The 7587-nt window shown below is 36.6% G+C and overlaps 1 long non-coding RNA gene across 1 annotated transcript in view; it reads left to right on the top strand.

Annotated features, from left to right (window-relative positions):
• Window positions 1-6047, top strand: part of LOC140924086 (uncharacterized) — a 14063-nt gene extending 8016 nt beyond the window's left edge. Inside the window, exon 3 of the long non-coding RNA XR_012164197.1 lies at window positions 5651-6047. This is a non-coding gene — a long non-coding RNA (uncharacterized lncRNA). The remainder of the gene's footprint in view (window positions 1-5650) is intronic.
• The last annotated feature ends 1540 nt before the right edge of the window (window positions 6048-7587 follow it).

Here is a 7587-nt window from a genome sequence, read left to right on the forward strand (position 1 = left end):
AATGATCCACGCTCAATTATTTCAATGTCCTTTTAACAATTCTAAGTCCATTTCTTGCGGATGATATTATTAGTGTTCTTCAAAATATTGTTATTTATACAAAACCCATCTCTATAATTGATGTGTCAGGAAAAAAAATTCGCCTTACTAGTACCCTCTGGGATATTCCAAACATATACATAAAAGACACTTGGAAAAAAAGTAATACTAAGTCAGGGAGGTAGGAGTAACGTGTTTAATCTGACTTTAATGAATAAATTAATGAGAATCGAGTGAGTGAGTGAGTGATCGAGTGCCATTCGAGTGCCTCCAAAAGCCCATGGCATGACTACGTCATCCATGAGCTAAAAAGATAACAATTTTGCATGTTGTTCTATGAAAAATAAATGCAGAAAGTTAATTTTTTCGCTCTTTTCAAGTAGCAGAGTTGGTCTTTTTGTAAAAAAGCAGAATTGCCGTAACCTTTCACTGATTAATTAAGCCACCTTTAGAACTTTTTGACCAATACATTTTACCAGAATTAACATACTCCAGGCTCAAGTTTGGCGTGCAGTATGACCTCAAGCTAAGAAAGTTTTTGTAAGTCAAGCAAGTCGGCTTGGGTTATTGTTAGCACAGGTCTTTTATTCCCTCTGATCCTACATATGAAGAATCTCTTATTATAATCTATCATCTCTATCATGTCACAACCTGTAACAACAAATTAAATGTTTGCACACTAACTATTAATTGTGTGTGATATTATACCTTATATCCATTTCCTTCCCCCCAAAAGTAAAAATTTGAAAAACATTTTTTCCAGATGTATTTATGAATGGAAAACACCGTCGGTATTCACTTGAGTGGCATCTCTCACACTGCTATAATAAGTTAGATGGGAAACGCTTGGTTCTATAATACTTCCAAAACGCTATAAGTAAAGTAAAGTTTCATGATCTCGAAACCCAGTGCAGACTAAGTGAATATCATTTGGGCTTTACAAAACGTGTTCCAGACCGGATGTGAAAAGTTACTTCTTCTTCCCTGCTTTAGGAAGTTATTTTTTTAAGGATTTCTACTTCTAAACGTTTCACTTTAGCAAATATTGTTCGATTGCTGGAAGACCTATAAACTCATAGCTTGTACTTTATCGCTTAATGACGATTCTTCTGACCTTTTTTTTTCTCATGGGATACTTTTCCTTATGTCCCCATTATTCTTTAACATTTGATTTGGCCGAAGACTAAGCAGAAACAGTAAGGGATGCGTCCTGTTTTTAAGTTGACCTTTCTATGTCCGGCAAGACTAATTCTGTATTGTTTGGTACAAAATGTTCTGAACAACAATACTCCTTTTTCCCATCTTCTACTTGATTAAGGATCTGATGAAACTTTTTTGGTATATAGGTGAGATCTGGCTGATTTTCACTTCGATTATTTTATGTGGGTGCAGCACTTGTCTTATTTTGGTTACAAGAATCTTGTTGTTACATCGCTATTTTGAGTATGAGGGCCCTTAGGCCTCGCTTCCTTCAACTTCCGGTATTTTCCTGAATCGGCGTATTTCGCAGTATTTTGCGTGCTTTTGTGAATTTTACGGATTTACTTGAATTTCACAGCTTCGCGACTGCTCGAAATATCACAAGCCCTGAGCTGCGTCATTTACACGATACAAACTGGCGACTAAAAATTTGCATCTGGCAACTTTATTTCTCCAGGTTGTTGCGAAAAGGCAACCTGAGAATTTTGTTAATTTCAAGCCCTGTTTAATACATTGTAATGTCCTAGATAGAAAAGAAACCTTTTTTGCCAATAATTCAAATTCCCCAAAATTGCATTTTTCCAATAATTTTGGCTAGAAAACTGCCAACTGTTTCTTTGTTTCTGGTCGAAATAAGACTAGAAATAATGTTGAATTTTTTTCTAGATAAAGAAGAAACCTTTTTTGACTGTCATTTTTTAAAAAGTCGCCAAAATCACATTTTTCCAATGGGGTTTGACCATGATCCTCCAAAAATGCCAATTTTTTTTTTCGTTGTTTTTGGTCAAAATAAGACTGGAAATAATGTTGAATGATTATCTAGATAAAAAAGAAACCTTTTTTGACTATAGCAAAGTCAATTTTTATAAGTCCCAAAACTCTCATTCTTCCACAATTTTTGTCAAAATGTAATGTTTAATGACATTCTAGATAATAGAGAAACCTTTGTACACTGTAAAAAAGATAAATTTTCAGAGTGCCAAACATTGCATTTTTCCAAAGGGGTTAACCCATGATTTTGGTCAAAAAACGCAATTTTTCCTCTGCTTGTTTTGGGTCAAATTGAGACAAATACCCCTTTTTTGCTATAAAAAATTTTTCAAAGTCCTAAAAATTGAATTTTTCCAAAGGGTTAACCTGTGATTTTGGTCAAAAAAAAAAAAAAAAAAAAAAAACAATTTTTTTCTTCGTTTTGTTTCGGTCAAAATAAGACTACAAATAATGTTTAATAATGTTCTAGAAAGAAAAGAAACTTTTATTGGCCCCAAAAAATTCAATCTTTGAAAGTCTCCAAAATTGCATTTTTCCAAAGGGGTTAACCCATGCTTTTGGTCAAAAAATGTATTTTTTTTCTTTATTTGTTTTCGGTCAAATAAGACTAGAAATAATGTTTAATAATGTTCTACATAAAAAAGAAACCTTTTTTGCCCATAAAAAATTCAGACTTTCAAAAACCCCAAAATCTTATTTTTCCAAAGCGGTCAACCCATTCTTTTGGTCAAAAAATGTAATTGTTTTCTTTATTTGTTTTCGGTCAAATAAGGCTAGAAATAATGTTTAATAATGATCTAGATAGAAAAGAAACCTTTTTTGGCCATAAAAAATTCAATCTTTGAAGTCCCAAAAATTGCATTTTTCGAAGGGGGTCAACACATGCTTTTGGTCAAAAAATGTGATTTTTTTCTTTATTTGTTTTCGGTCAAAATAAGACTAAAAATAATGATCAATCACTTTTTTGACTACAAAAAAGAGAATAGACCTTTTAACGAGTTGAAAAGCGATGTTGCACATTTTACAACCCACGTTTAAGTAAGCTCATCAAGTATATTTCGACTTAATATAAATTTCCATGAAAAATTGCAGACAAAAAACTGGCAAATTTAAAGCAAGTGACCGGACAAATTTAGGCACAAGTGCAGCCCCCATTTATTGTTAGTACAATCCTTTTCTGTGAAGCTTAAGTTTACAAATCTTTTTTTGTTTTCAGAACAGCCGTGTTATGAAAATCATCCGACATTAGATTCCCATACAAGAACCTTTTCCCGTCAAGATGGCTTTTGAAACCATCTTAAAAGTCTTTAAAAACACTAAACCTGGATGCTTCTAGGTACTTCTAGTGCTTACAGCAATATCATGGAGTTTTTGTAAACTTGGTACCTCTCAGCCTTCATATATCCTGCCCTTAGTATACTGGCCTGTGTGTTTATACATTACAATTATTCACTGAAGTGGAGTTGGCTAGTTGTGGTTATTTTCGCAGTTTTTGGTAAATATCCATGACTGAGGTGAATAATTGTTTTAGTATGTACTAAAACAGTGAGATAATTGAGCACAAAAATGATGATTTTTAACTCAAATACTGTTGCCAACGATTACAATTTTGGCGCGTAATGACCGGGCGGCTGCGGCTGTCGCTTTTTCTTGCCGACAATTAAAACTTTTGAAGGCATTTGTTTAGCTCTTGCGGGGAAATTTCAAAAAACACTATCCACTGTTTTAGTATATACTAAAAGCTTTTATTCAAGGCTTACATTACAGATTCTTTCAAAGGTAGTCAAATAGCTAAATACAACTTAGACAAAGAACCAGATCTGGAAAGTTAGCCATCGATCTGAGAATGTTGTAGAATGATACCACTAAATCACACACATGTCCTGTGCAATTCCATCTTGCTTATCTCTGGATAGTCACATTACAGGTAATCCCACTTCATTTGTGGTAATCTCTGGTAAACTTGACCTTTTTCCTTTTCAGCTGAGGGGTGGGTGGGGATGAGTGGGGATGAGTGGGTGTGGCTGAGGGGTGGGTGGGGATGGGTGGGTTTGTGTGCTCTTTGGTTTTGTTTTCTGTTATTCAGTTACTCAGTACACCAAATGCAAATTATATGGCAGACCTCTTGGCCGTCTCAGGTCTACTCTAGTTGTGCGAAAGGGAGGCTAGTGAGGCCTCAAGAGTTTTGTTTTGACTGCTTTTCTTAGCAATTGAGTCGATCGATATGATTTGCTTCAAGTTGTTGCGTGCCTGAGCGCCACCAAAAAGGAGATTTTACTCTAGCTGGAACTACCTTTACTTTCCCGAGATCTTTTCACAAAGAAAGTTAAGGATTCATGTGATTTGGCGTGGTAATAGAAGGCACTTTACAGTGAAAATGCAAGTGTGCTCGCTTCATTTACTTAAGAAGATAGGACTCACAAAAGTATTTGAATGAAAGAATTTTGGCTGAGATAGTGCTGTTCCATGATATTTGCTTGGTCTCTTACTTATCCAGTGAAGGTAAAGGTGGACATTCTCAGGCACGGGAGCATGTGCTGTCGACTTTAAGGTCTTTTAGATTTAACACCTTGAAACAGCGCTAGCTGCATTTAAATATACAATTAATGACGAGTGAGAATGAAATACAACATTAACAATCGTCTGTTGATACTACAAGCCTGGCCATGAAACCATGTACATGTAAGCACAAGAAGAAAGCAACATGTGTTAAGAACAGTCCTTTGATCATAATGCACTGAAAAAACCTGAGACAGGAACAGTTGCAAACTGAGAAAGTAAGAAAAAGGAAAAAGGTTCTAGAAGGGATCAAGCGTACAAGTATTCAAGCATTGTATTTGCCCTTTTGCGCAATCTATTTTACCAACTTGTCGAACGGTTTCAAGATAAACTAACAGCGGTTTTCTAAAAATTGCTACTTTCATTGCACTGCTCAAACTCTTGAACACAGGATTGTGAAGACTGTTTAAACGTTCGGCCTCATTGTAAACATTTCATGCACAGCAGTGTTCATGAGAGCTCCAAGGTTTGATAAGTTGTAACAGCAGATTCACTCATTCTCGAGAATGTTTACCTTTCCTTGGTAAGAGAATGGACAAAGCGAGCTTGAAACAGAAGCATCCCTCAGGAATTCTCCCGTTCAATAGTTTCGTGAATCTTCTCTTCTGAAGTGAAGTGAGCACACTTTTGTTCTTTTAACTCCATTCTAGTAAAGTGCTTCCTTTTGCTGCACCAAAATGCTTGAATCCATAACATTCTTAGTAAAGATCCTTGGCAAAGGGAAGATAATCAACTTTCATTTCTGCTGGGGTTAAATCTCCTCTTTGATGGCTCTTAAGCACATCGTACCTCGACACAAACCATATTGATCGACTCAATCGTCAAGATGTGAAGGCAAAACAAAACTCTTGAGGCCTCACTAGCTTCACTTTTGCGCAACTAGACCCAGCCTAACCAAGAGTTATTTCCATATTTTCATTCGGTGTATCCTTTATTAATTTAATTAATTCACTCATTTATCTATTCCTTTTCCTTATTTTCAACTGTTTACATACGTACTCTACTTGGATTTGAAAGCTAACTAGAAAACCTAAAAGTTTATTTAGCTTCCCAGCTTGTGCATTTTATTTCTCTTACACAGGGTTGTCAAAAAGATTTTAGGTAGCAGGAGAATGACAGAAAGTAGCCGGCATGTGTTTCCCGGTGGGGCTGGTAGGGGAAGACATATCACTATTGATATAAACAGTTCAATCCAGGTTAGTAGCAGCTGTCAAACATGATTGCATCAATACTGTGTCTGAATTAGTAAGTGAAACTTTGATGGAAGCATGCAAAGAAGCCGGATGGAAAGCGAGAGGCAGCAAAATTAAATGCAAATCACAAATAAAATGGTTCGATCAGGAATGCCGAACAGAAAAAGAAAACTTGCAATCCCTTAGGGAGAAAATTTCTCATAACATTGATAATTCAGAACTGAGACAACTACTGTGAGACAAAAAGAAGAGGTTCAAACAAACTTGTAGACGGAAGAAACGGGAGTCTATACAAAGGCATGTCTAATATCGATATGCAGAACTCCAAAGAGACCTGGCAACAAATACATGTAGGAAAAATCGTTAACTAAGGAAAAAGAAAAACACATGGAGCTGAAGCAGTGAGTACGGAACACTTTTATAACTACTTTTAGCAACAGAATGCGACCCCTGTCAATAATATACTAGATCTGGAGACGAATATGGAAACCCACAGTAATGAAAGAGTGAAAGGCCCAATTGATTATCCAATAACTGATGAAGAGTTCGAAGCTGCAATTAACAAACTGAAGGCAAACAAATCTCCAGGTATCGATAATATATTAAAGGAAGTAATAAGAATGAGAAAGGAAGCCATTAAAGGGCATTTAGTAATTTATTTAATTGAGTCTTAGATACTAGAAAATACTCTGCTCTTTGGAGTTTTGGCCTCATTGTACCTATTCATAAGAAGGATGATCGATCCAAAGTGGAAAATTACTGAGGTATCACATTACTCTCTGCACTAGGCAAGATCTTTTCATCAATCCTCAACAATCGACTGTACAACTACATGGTTCAAAAAGGAATTTTGAAAGCTGAACAATGAGGCTTCAGAAAAATGCATGGCACAGTTGATAGCATCTTCTTCTGTTTCCCAGGTGGGGGAACACATATCACTAGGGATATGTGTTTCCTAGGTAGGGAACACATATCACTAGGGATATGTGCTTCCCAGGTGGGGGGAACACATATCACTAGGGATATATGCTTCCCAGGTGGGGAACACATATCACTAGGGATATGTGTTTCCCGGATGGGGGAACACATATCACTAGGGATATGTGTTTTCTAGGAAGGCAACACATATCACTAGGGATATGTGTTTCCCAGGTAGGGGAACACATATCACTAGGGATACGTGTTTCCCAGGTAGGGGAACATATGTCACTAGGGATACGTGTTTCCCAGGTAGAGGAACACATATCACTAGGGATACGTGTTTCCCAGTAGGGGAACATGCGTCACTAGGGATATGTGTTTTCCAGGTGGGAAAACAGATATCACTAGGGATGTGTGTTTCCCAGTTAGAGGAACTCATATCACTAGGGATATTGGTTTCACGAGTAGGGAAACACATATCACTAGGGATACGTGTTTTCTGGGTGGGGGAACACATATCACTAGGGATATGTGGTTCCCAGGTAGAGAAGGTGCTTCACAAAAAGGAACATGTAGATCATGATGAAAACAATTTCTTCTTCTTTTTCTATTTTTCAGCTTTTTTGCGCTTCTTTTTAATAATTTACAGGTGGCAAAAACCTTAAAGAAGCCGGTGATAGCACCGGTTGCTGGCTCATTTTGACAACCCTGCATCTCTCATGAATTCTCCCATTTGTATAGTTTTGTGAATGTTAAGTGAGCGCACTCTTGTTCTTTTAACTCTGTTCTAGTAAAGTGCTTCCATTTGCCGCACCGAATCACTTGAATCCATTATGTTCTTAGTAAAGATCCTTGGCAAAGGAAAGGTAATGAACTTTCATTTCTGCTGGGGTTAAATCTCCTC

This window comes from Porites lutea, chromosome 14, assembly GCF_958299795.1.
Source record: "Porites lutea chromosome 14, jaPorLute2.1, whole genome shotgun sequence".
Taxonomy (NCBI): Eukaryota; Metazoa; Cnidaria; class Anthozoa; order Scleractinia; family Poritidae; genus Porites; species Porites lutea.